The 10,605-nt window shown below is 39.1% G+C and overlaps 1 protein-coding gene across 9 annotated transcripts in view; it reads right to left on the reverse strand.

Annotated features, from left to right (window-relative positions):
- SLCO1A2 (solute carrier organic anion transporter family member 1A2) overlaps nucleotides 1-9,226 on the reverse strand; it is a 100,760-nt gene extending 91,534 nt beyond the window's left edge. For 4 of the 9 annotated variants that reach the window (XM_070049466.1, XM_070049461.1, XM_070049460.1 and 1 more), the window contains exon 1: nucleotides 1,478-1,673. The gene's annotated coding sequence lies outside the window, so the exon portion shown is untranslated. Of the gene's footprint in view, nucleotides 1-1,477; nucleotides 1,674-9,064 lie in introns of those variants that run through there. The other 5 variants (XM_070049465.1, XM_051850843.2, XM_070049457.1 and 2 more) reach the window with 3 other exon arrangements.
- Between the last annotated feature and the right edge of the window lie 1,379 nt (nucleotides 9,227-10,605).

Consider the following 10,605-nt stretch of genomic DNA (forward strand, 5'->3'; position numbering starts at 1 on the left):
AATCAAGACAGAATGAGGAGAAAATTACCACTATTTTCTAAGTAGCATCTACATGTGATTGTGTGTGGGTGGGTGTGTGTATTTGTTAATCTGCATAAATCCTATGAGACAGGTATTCTTACTTCACTTTTTAGTAGAGACTAAGGAGTAGAAAATGAGCTGGCTAGTCCAAGATCACATAGTTAGTGAGCATGAAACCAGAGCTGCAATCCAAGATTATCAGACTCTGAAGTCTGGCCAATTTCTCTATGGAATAGCCAAAGAAAAATATCCTGCTGATACTTCCACTGTGCTTTGTGGTTTATCAGAGACAGAACCATACCAAATAAATTTGTCTTGGAACTGGAGAAACAGGTCAAACGAAGAATGAGACTAAAATATGTATTCTAAATGTGAAGAACTTCTTTGATGCTGATAATAGAAATCTTTACCCTACCCATATCCAACTATGAGATAGTTTTGACTTATTTTATTTTGTTTTTTGAGGCTTCAACTGGGAGCAAGTTTTTTTTTTTAAATCCAAGATACTTATTAAATATTTCAAACACTTAAAGATTACTGGCAGTACATTTTTTTCTTCCTAAATCCATCTGGGATTTTCTTTTTTTAAAAAAAAATATTTATTTATTTATTTTGAGAGGGGAAGACAGAGAGGTCGGTCTTCCATCCACTGGTTCACTCCCTAAATGGCCACAATGGCCAGGGCAAGACCAGGCTGAAGCCAAGAGCTTCTTTCAGGTCTCCTACATGGGTGTAAGTGCCCAAGAACCTGGGCCATCTTCCACTGCTTTCCCAGGCCATTAGCAGGGAGCTGGATCAGAAGTGGAGCAGCCATGATTCAAGACAGTGCCCATATGAGATGCCAGGACCACAAACAGACACCTAACCTACTACGCTACAGTGCCGGCCCCCTGGGATTTTCAAATGGAGTTTTCTACTGAGAGTTTTATTTCTCGGCTTTGTGTACAATTAAGAAATCTTACAGGGGCCGGCGCTGTGGTGCAGCGGGTTAACACCCTGGCCTGAAGTGCCGGCATCCCATTTGGGCACCGGTTCGTGACCCAGCTGCTCCACTTCTGATCCAGCTCTCTGCTATGGCCTGGGAAAGCAGTAGAAGATGGCTCAAGTCCTTGGGCCCCTGCACCCACATGGGAGACCCGGAAGAAGCTCCTGGCTTCGGATTGGTGCAGCTCTGGTCGTTACGGCCAATTGGGGAGTGAACCATCGGATGGAAGACCTCTTTCTCTCTCCCTGTTTCTCCTCTCTCTGTGTTAACCCTGACTTTCAAATAAATAAATAAATCTTTAAAAAAAAAAAAGAAACCTTGCAGTAATTTTCAGTTAAAAGGCTGCTGAGTCAATAAACCCACATCCTGTAGTCAGTGCTTTAGGAACTTCAGCCTAGATTTTCACCTGCATCACTACCGCTTGCCTCGTGCATTTAGCTCCCATCTGTTTCATACCTCACAATCACCCACCTCAGATGGAGATCATGCAGTTTCCTCTCTTGCAATGTCTTTTCCTCACTTCTGAGCTCTATCCCAGATTCTGCCGAAATGTCACATTCCCCGTAGACCCTCTGCTGATCCTTTCAGCTCTCCTCTGCCTCTACACACACTTTTATCTGCATTATTCTTCCAATATCAGTTGATTAACCATGTGCTCCGTCACTGAACAAACATCTATTTATCTTACTTCTGTAATTGATACTTTAGTGGTTGGGGTTTTGAGAGTTCAAGAGCTCTTCCTTGTGTGTATGCACAGGTGCTATTTCTTCCTTGAGTTTGTGAACTACCTAAAGTCAGGGACCTATGAGTCATTTTTGTAATCTCCACAATATTTAAGAGCATTATTTGCACATAACAGATGTTCAGTAAATATTGGTAGAATAAATGTGTTTTATGAATAATGAACAAATGGATGATAAATGAGTCAACTTTAGTATAAATTTATGATGAGACGCAATGTGATGAAGTTGATGGATTGTGACATAATATACTTCCTTTGTAAAACAGAAATGATAATAACTATCTTGTCTCAGTAATAACTAAACTCAGTAATACTAAACAGTAATAACTAACTTGTATAGTGTTATTTACAACTAGGAATGAAATATCCAGTATTTTCAGTGTCCAATCAGTAGAAGCTATTTTAGCTATGATAACTATACACAAAGGAATCATATGGTATTATAGTTGGTACTTTGCTTGTTAACTAAGGATTTAAAAAGAGAAAAAGAAAGATAAAGGTAGTTAACAAAAGCGAGAACAAAACAAGAGAGAGAAATTCAAAAATAAAGAAAAAGGGAAAAAGCATAAAGACAATAATCTACCCAAATCCTAAAGTAGGATTTGTATCCCTAGTTACTTCCCCTACTCTGATGATCGAATGGCACAAAGACACGGGACAACTGGATCTAGAATTACAACATTTTGACAAAACCATAAAAGACATGGATTCTAAAAATCCACCCACCTTCCCTGTGGGAATATGCCTTTTGTTTTTTGGAACAAAGCCCATGATCAGTAAGAAGTGGCACAAAAATCTTTAAGAGGAAGTAATGGACAATATAGAAAAAGCAGATTTGGTGGAGCTTACCTGGGTCATAAGTAGATTAGAAGAGTAGGAGGAAAATCTAAAATTCTAAACAGGTAGAATTTAAGTAGTCAGAAATCTTACCATGCATATAATAAAACCATGTGTTAACACATTAAGTACTTCAAAAACTGAAATCATGGATAGGCAGTATAAAAAAGGAAAATTAAAGCTATCCAACATATGTAGACTTGGATAAAGAAAGAAAACATTCTTATTCACCGTTATAGGCATCATGCCCTGGCTATCCTGTTAACTTGTGAATATGGAACCTCTGGAACCAAAATGCTCAGATACCAAATATGAGCCCATGTGGAGGGAGGAGGCTGTGGGCCTGCCCACAGCTATAACTGTGATGAAACCATGTGCTCCTTGCAATAATTCACTTTCTTTGGTGGAACGTGCTCCTTTCCTCTTGTAACATATGAAACATCTGATCAAACAAGTAGTCTTGAGCAGCAAACCCGTGCAGACCATGCCAGTTGCTGCCAGGATCCTGGTTTGTTTTCAGAACTTCGTATCTGTTTCTTAACCTCCTTCAGCCACAACTACTTCATTTATATATGAAACAAATGATACTTATATTGTAGAGATATGAGGATAAAAGACAGTGCATGCAAGCTATTTGGGTATAACGGTGACTGACAATACAACCTTTAGTAAATTTTAGCTGTGATTATAATTAACTAAAATCCTAGGATATTTTTATGTTGACCAAAGCATACAACACTAAAAATCTTTAGACCATTTTACTACTTTTACAGTCGTTTCACTTTGATTCTAAGACTTCTGAATAAAAATTAAGAAAAAAAAATAAACCTGTAGGTCAAGATATTTAGGAAATTCTTGCAACTAAAGTGAGTAAAATGCTGCAGGTATGGGATTAGTCCACTAGCATACACGTGAGCAGAAAAAGGTTCTTTCACACTTATCTCTGTAAACACCGTCATACTACAATCCAGTGTGGCTGTCTTAGGACACAGTGTCATGAGGCTCTTCAATACCCTTCAAATCTCACACATCTCCAGTGCATACTGCTCTTTTTGTATTTTTGAGTTTAGGAACTTGCTCACTTAAAGTGTCTGATGTATTCCTTTACCACTGAAAATGAGCTTGGCCACTGAGCTAAACTGTTTTTTCATCTCTAATACAGGAAAGCATCAGAATATGAAGTTGACTCATCTCAAATACATAGTGATAATCATACATTTTATTCTCTGTGTTTATCTGACATATTACCTCTGACAATCTTAGATATTACTACCACCTACACAATTTTGCTTCTAACCTTTTCTAGAAATATATATTTAAAACTTTATCTAGCCATAGAAATATCCAAAAATGTTGCACAGGTCTTGCCAACAAGTTAATATTAACACCAGCTTAGAGGTTAAGAAATGACCATTATCACCACTGAAAATCAGAAACTCAGAATATAGTCTAATCTCAGTGCAATTCGATATGTATGTAAGTAATTTATGCTTTCATTTAAACACAACAAAGGCTATTATAGCAAAATCAAGAATATGTTCACCACTCAAGTGCATAGTTCTGACATTGTAGTGATACTGTACTTAGACATTAAGTAACCCTACCAATGAGCCCCATTTCACATAGGTCATTAACATCAATATTTATAACATAAAGAGTCAGAGCACATTAATCACAAATGACATAAGTGTACTAGCACATGAAAGAAGAAATCACATCCATATGAAGATAACAGAAAGAAAATGGGTAGGAAAAGAAACTATTTTCCTTTTACAAACAAGCAGGAAACTGGATCAGAACTGGAGCGGCCAGGACTTGAACCAGCATTCCAGTAGAAATGCAAGGGTCCCACTTGCATCCTAGCTACTGTGCCAAACACCTGCCCCCATCAAGATTTTTGGAGCTTCTTAAAGACTAGCCAGATTAAAATCTTAGAATTTAGCCAAGATAAAAGTGCCTTTGTGCAGCCTGCTGGAAAAAGCCCTGTAACAGACAATGCCTAATTTAATGCTGTTTTTTAGAGATGATATCATCTAAGTATAGCTTCAGAAACAAATAAAAGACTAGCAAGGAATTCTTTTATGTCTAAATGTAACAATAAGGTATATTTCTCAGAAATCAGAGAAGTGAATGATTCCAATAACTGTAACAAATTTTGGGTTAGTAATTCTGATTACTTTCAACAAACTCAAAGGAAAACCCAGTTTGGATCAATAGTAAATGTTAGGGTTAGAGCATTATTTAATTTTTGACATACAGCTACCGGATAAGCAAGTGACATTTCTATAGTAAAACTCCTGTCCTCATCTATATCTACATGGAAACAAAGTTTCTTACCATATCCATCTAGCAAAATGTAGATATGGCTCAACAGTTGCTAGGTAACCTTAAAGAACAGGTGAGTCTGAGGTAGCTCTCTTTCCAGGTCAGGTGTCTGTACATTTCAAGGGTTGGTGACTCACACAAAGCCCAGCAACCCTCCTGAGCCATCTTGGGCTGGCTTTGTGGTGCCATGGATTAAGCCATTGCCTCTGACTTTGGCATGCCATATCGGAGCATCAGCTCTAGTCCCATTACTTCGCTTTCGATCCAGTTCTCTGCTAATGCACTTACGAAGGCAGCGAAAAATGGCCCAAGTTCTTAGACCTCTGCCATCCTGTGAGAGACCAGGATAGAGATCCTGGCTACTGCCGTAGGCCAGGCCCACCCATGACTCCTGCAGCCAAGTGGGGCATGAATCAGCAAGTAGAAAATCTCTTCTTTCTCTGTCTCTGTAACTCTGCCGTTCAAGTAAATAAAATAAATTAAAAAAAAAAAAAGTTCCATCTATAGGATTGAATGTATGAGAATCTTCCTGGCCTTTCTTGCCAGCTTACTATAGTGGCTCAGCAAAAATATGAACTATGCTGTATGTTCCCTTCAAGGAGATAAACAAGGTGATGTGACCACCTTGCAAACTCAGCTCTGCACCAAAGAGAAATGGTGCTTCCAGTGCCGTTCCTAGAGAATGGCAAATTTTCCCAGCAGGAGGTATGTTAAACATAGTATTTTCTTTAGACATTTAAACATTTCTGATACTTGGCAATGGCTGATATTCAGTGGCTGAGAAGACTGATTCACATGAAATAACAGGCTTCCATGAACATGGTGCCAGCAATTGCTTACCATCTTGACAAGAAGCAAATGTGCTTTGAAATAACTAAGCCATTCCCATTAAAATCGGGAACAGGGTGGGCAATGTGGTGCAGTGGGGTAAGCTACTCCTTGGAATACCGGCATCCAATACTGGAATTTCAGGGAACAAGTCTTGCCTCTACTTCCCATCAAGCTTCCTGCTAATGTGCACCCTGACAAGCAGCAGATGATGCCCCAAGCACCTGAGTTCCTACCACGCATGTGTGGTGGAGTTCCTGGCTCCATCCTGGCTTCGCCCTGGCCCAGTCCCAGCTGTGGCAGGTACTTGGCAAATGAACCAGCAGATGGAAAATCTCTGTTTCTCCCTCTCTCTGTGTCATATTTTTTTTAAAAAGGGGACTTGGAGGGGCTGGCCCTGTAGCGCAGTGGGTTAAGCCATGGCTTGCAATGCTGGCAGCCCATATGGGTGCCAGTTCAGGTCCTGGCTGTTCCACTTCAATCCAGCTCCCTGCTAATGTGCTTGGGAAAGCAGCCAAGAATGGCCTGAATGCCTGGGCCCTTGCATCGACATGGGAGATTCAGATGAAGCTCCTGGCTTTGGCCTGCTGCAGCCCTGGTCATTGTGGCCATTTTGGAAGTAAACCAGTGGATGGAAGATCTGTTTTTCTGTCTGTTTCTCTCTCTCTTTCTCTCTCTCTCCTTCTCCCTCTCTGTAACACTGCTTTAAAGTAAATAAATAAAATCTTTTTTAACAAATAAATCAATAGAATTTATCAATATTTAAAAAAAGGACACCTGGAGCAGTGTATTAAACATCTTAAAGTGAAAAAATTCTAAAAATAAAAAAGTTAAGAAATGTCAGGGTGAGGAAAACTTCCTTCAAAGAAACAAAGCAAGGAACTATAAAGGGAAAAAATTGCAAATAATGACAGTTTTTAAAAGGCAAAAAAAAAGCATAAATATAATTTTTAAAAAAGACACGGAGGGCTGGCCCTGTGGCATAGCGGATTGAGCCGTGGCCTGTAACACAGGCAGCCCATATGGGTACCAGTTTGAGTCCCAGCTGCTCTACTGCTGATCCAGCTCCCTTCTAATGCTCCTGGAAAAGGATAGAGGATAGCCCAAGTGCCTGGGCCCCTGCACCCACACGGGAGACCCAGATGAAGGCCCGAGTCCAGACTTCAGCCTGGCCAGCCCCCGGCTGTTGTTGCCATTTGGAGAGTGAACCAGTGGACAGAGACCTCTCCCTTAATCTGTCATTCTCTCTCTCTCTAACTCTGTCTTTCAAAAAACTAAATCTTAAAAAAAAAAAGACGTGAAAAAAAATGGCACACATATGAAAGGCAGGCTTTACATCTCTAATATAAGAATATGGACTTCTACGAATTGAAAAGAAAAAAAATATGGGTGAAATGCGTGAACTGAAGTTTGTAGAAGAAATTTAAATGGACAAAACATTTTTTAAAATTTTGTAAAAAATGCTAAATGTCACTAGTAACCAAGAAAAGACAATTTAAAATAATACAATAATCTCATTTATTTCTTATAGTAAGCAAAGTATTTAAAGATTTATATCATGCAGTGGAGTAGGGTGGAGAAACAGTGGGGTTGGGAATTCTAGTAGGCAATGCTGTGTAATTTCATTTGGGGAAATTTACGGAAATGGCTGTTCATCTCTAAGGAGGGACCGAGTAATCTGGCTGAAAAGCCCATGAGAGTATTTCAGGCATGGAAAGCCAAGACATTCTGGCAAAAAGATTTCTGTGAGTGAGATCCCAGTGGAAAGAACAGGTCTTCAAAGAGGGAGGTGCCTTTCTCTGAAGGGAGGAGAGAACCTCCACTTTGACTATGACCTTGTCTAAACAAGATAAGAGTCGGAGAACTCAAGGGACTTCCATAGCCTTGGAAACTCATAACTGGTGCATAGGGAGATTACTGATGCCATAAACAGGAGTGCCAATTTGTAAAGTCAACAACAGGAGTCACTGTGCACTTACTCCTCATGTAGGATCTCTGTCCTTAACGTGCTGTACATTGAGGCTTAATGCTATAACGAGTACTCAAACAGTATATTTCACTTTGTGTTTCTATGGGGGTGCAAACGATTGAAATCTTTACTTAATGTACACTAAACTGATCTTCTGTAAAAAAAAAAAAAAAAAAAAGAAAGAAAGAAAGAAATTATCAATTCCCAACTTGACTCTCACTGGGATTAAACATGACAATAGGTCTGATCTGATTTCATCATCATTTAAAAAAAATCATCTATTATTTTTCACTTTATGTTTCTGTGTGGGAGCAAACTGTTGAAATACTTAAGGTATACTAAGCTGATCTTCTGTATATTAAGAGAATCGAAAATGAATCTTGATGTGAATGGAAGGGGAGAGGGAGTGGGAAAGGGGAGGGTTGTGGGTGGGAGGGACGGTATGGGGGGGGAAGCCATTGTAACACATGAGTCGTACTTTGGAAATTTATATTCATTAAATAAAAGATAAAAAAAAAAAGGAGGGACCGAGTATGATCTAGACATACATACTGACCTAGAGGAATGTGCACAGTGCATAACTAAATAAATGTAGCAATGTGTCAAGTCCTCATAGCCGCTGAATGGCAGGGGTCCGAGTGCATCTGCCATTGCCAGGTGAATAAAGCAGAGAGGAGCACATGAACACAGTTATGTAGAAAGGCGTGTGTTCTGCCTCAGTGTAGAAAAAGTGCAAAAAGGTACGCCCAGCCTGGCTGTTTCCTTTTTATACTTGTATATTATTTGACTTAAAAAAACTAATGGCCTCATTTTTTCATTTTGAACGAAAACTTTGATATAAAGTATGTATTATGGAAGCATTAACTGTGTGCTTGTAGGTACAATATAAACAGACAACTAATGCTCTAGGATTTCAGGAGAGGGAGAGAGGGATGTGGAGAACGTGGGACTTGATCCGAATTTGAACGAAGGATGTGGAAAAACCAGACAAACAAGACAGAGAGGGATCTGTGAGGGGTCTGTGAGGTGAGTAACAAGGCAGGAGGAAAACTTGATCCAGTATCATTAGACTCACTTCCAAAAGTCCAACCCCCCCATAACTGCATATTCAAAACTCAAAGTATACATCTCTATGTGTACTTGTGTTTACATGCATAAGCAAAAATTATTGTTGCTATTACACAAACAAATCCTGCATTAAACACCATTGCTATCACTCTCAGGAAAGTATAAAGGTAGTTAGGAAAACCAAAGAACCAGATATTTATAAGTAAATATTAAATCTACTTTCCACTTTCATGAACAAGAGGGACTGGATTGCAGCCCACAACAACCCAAATAAATAAATGACTTTTACCTTAGCATTCATCATCACCTCCAATCGCTGTGTCTTCTATACTCTAAGATGATCAGATTTTGCTAAAAATTACACATTGAGGAGCCAGTCTAAATAAATGGCTGCGGAACTGGAGCCTCCTGTTCCTCAGAGAAGCAGAGTCCTAAATAAAAGGATCTTTGTTTACTTCTCAAATTTTAATCCTTTGTAAAGTTCCCTTGGCTCCAAGGGTTGCATAAAACAGGTTATAATCTTGGAAACAGGTTCCAGGATTGGTCACTTGGAGCAAGAGGCTCCTCCTTGCTGCTTTCTTTCTTTCTTTCTTTCTTTCTTTCTTTCTTTCTTTCTTTCTTTCGTTCTTCTTTTTTTTTTTTTTTAACAGCTAACTCATGTGGCTTTGGCTCCTATTGTAGAAGCCTGTCCAGAAGTACAGAAAGCTCAGATAAGGTCACTTAACTTTGCTGAGCTTCAGTTTTCTCAGTCTGTTTCTTTCTTCCATGATTAAGTCTTTAGCAAGTCTCTTACAAATCAAAGAATTACTTTATAAATCGCAATGTGGATATACTGAGCTGGAGTCCCACTTTTGGTATAGCTGGAAAACCTAAGAAAAGATGGCACCAAAGCCAGAATCAATGTAAAAACGTCGAGTTGACAGAGACAGGACTCTTCATTTCTAGAGCATTCCACCGACATGGGTGAACAGTAGACAGCTGGGAGAAAAGCAGTAAACACAGACAATTCTATCATGAACTGGGGGCAGTGGAAACACCAGTTGGATTAGTATTTTAATATGAGCCCATGGAATGTTTCACAGTACGGGCTAAACTGAGCTGTAGCTTTGATTAGCTGTGACCTTGGACAGTTACATATACTCAGGTATAAATTTTACCAGTGGTTAATTACAGCATCTCCCTGGAAGGGCTGCTGAGATTGCTGTTTCATTCAGTAAATGTTTGTTGAGTGCCTGCTCCATGCCAAATAATTTTATATTATGGATTATATGTATTATAATAAGCAAAATTATAATATGCCAAATAATTATATATTATATTATATAGATTATGATAAGCAAAATACTCTGGATTCCTCTCATGGATTTCATTTTCTTTGGTTGAAGGAAGAAAGAAAAATATGTCTACAAATAACATTAACAGGAAATCCCTTTGGTTAGCTAGGTATATTTAGTAAATAGATTTTTTTTAAGCCAGTCCCAAAAACGTAGATACTGTTTGTTTTCCTGATCTGCGGTAACTAATAGTAAACGTGTTTAAAAGCTATGAGGGGTGTGTGTCTCATGGCAGGAGGGTGGTGTGTGAAGACCTGGTAATGAAATCACATTTTTTCTGAATTCTTACGTCGTATTTCTTAGATGGTACTGGTGCGCAGCCGGTGAGATTTCCTCCACTGTTTTCAACTGCTGTAGTAGGTTGGTAAAGGACAGATGCAAAAATACCTGCCCATCATGGATGTCTGCTTCAGAAGTTAACTTGGGGGAGGAGGGAATCCTGCCCCTCTCCCAGCCAGGGTGAAATTGAAAATTCCAACCTTTTATTCCCCTCAAA

The sequence above is a fragment of the Oryctolagus cuniculus genome, chromosome 9 (assembly GCF_964237555.1).
Source record: "Oryctolagus cuniculus chromosome 9, mOryCun1.1, whole genome shotgun sequence".
NCBI classification, from domain to species: domain Eukaryota; kingdom Metazoa; phylum Chordata; class Mammalia; order Lagomorpha; family Leporidae; genus Oryctolagus; species Oryctolagus cuniculus.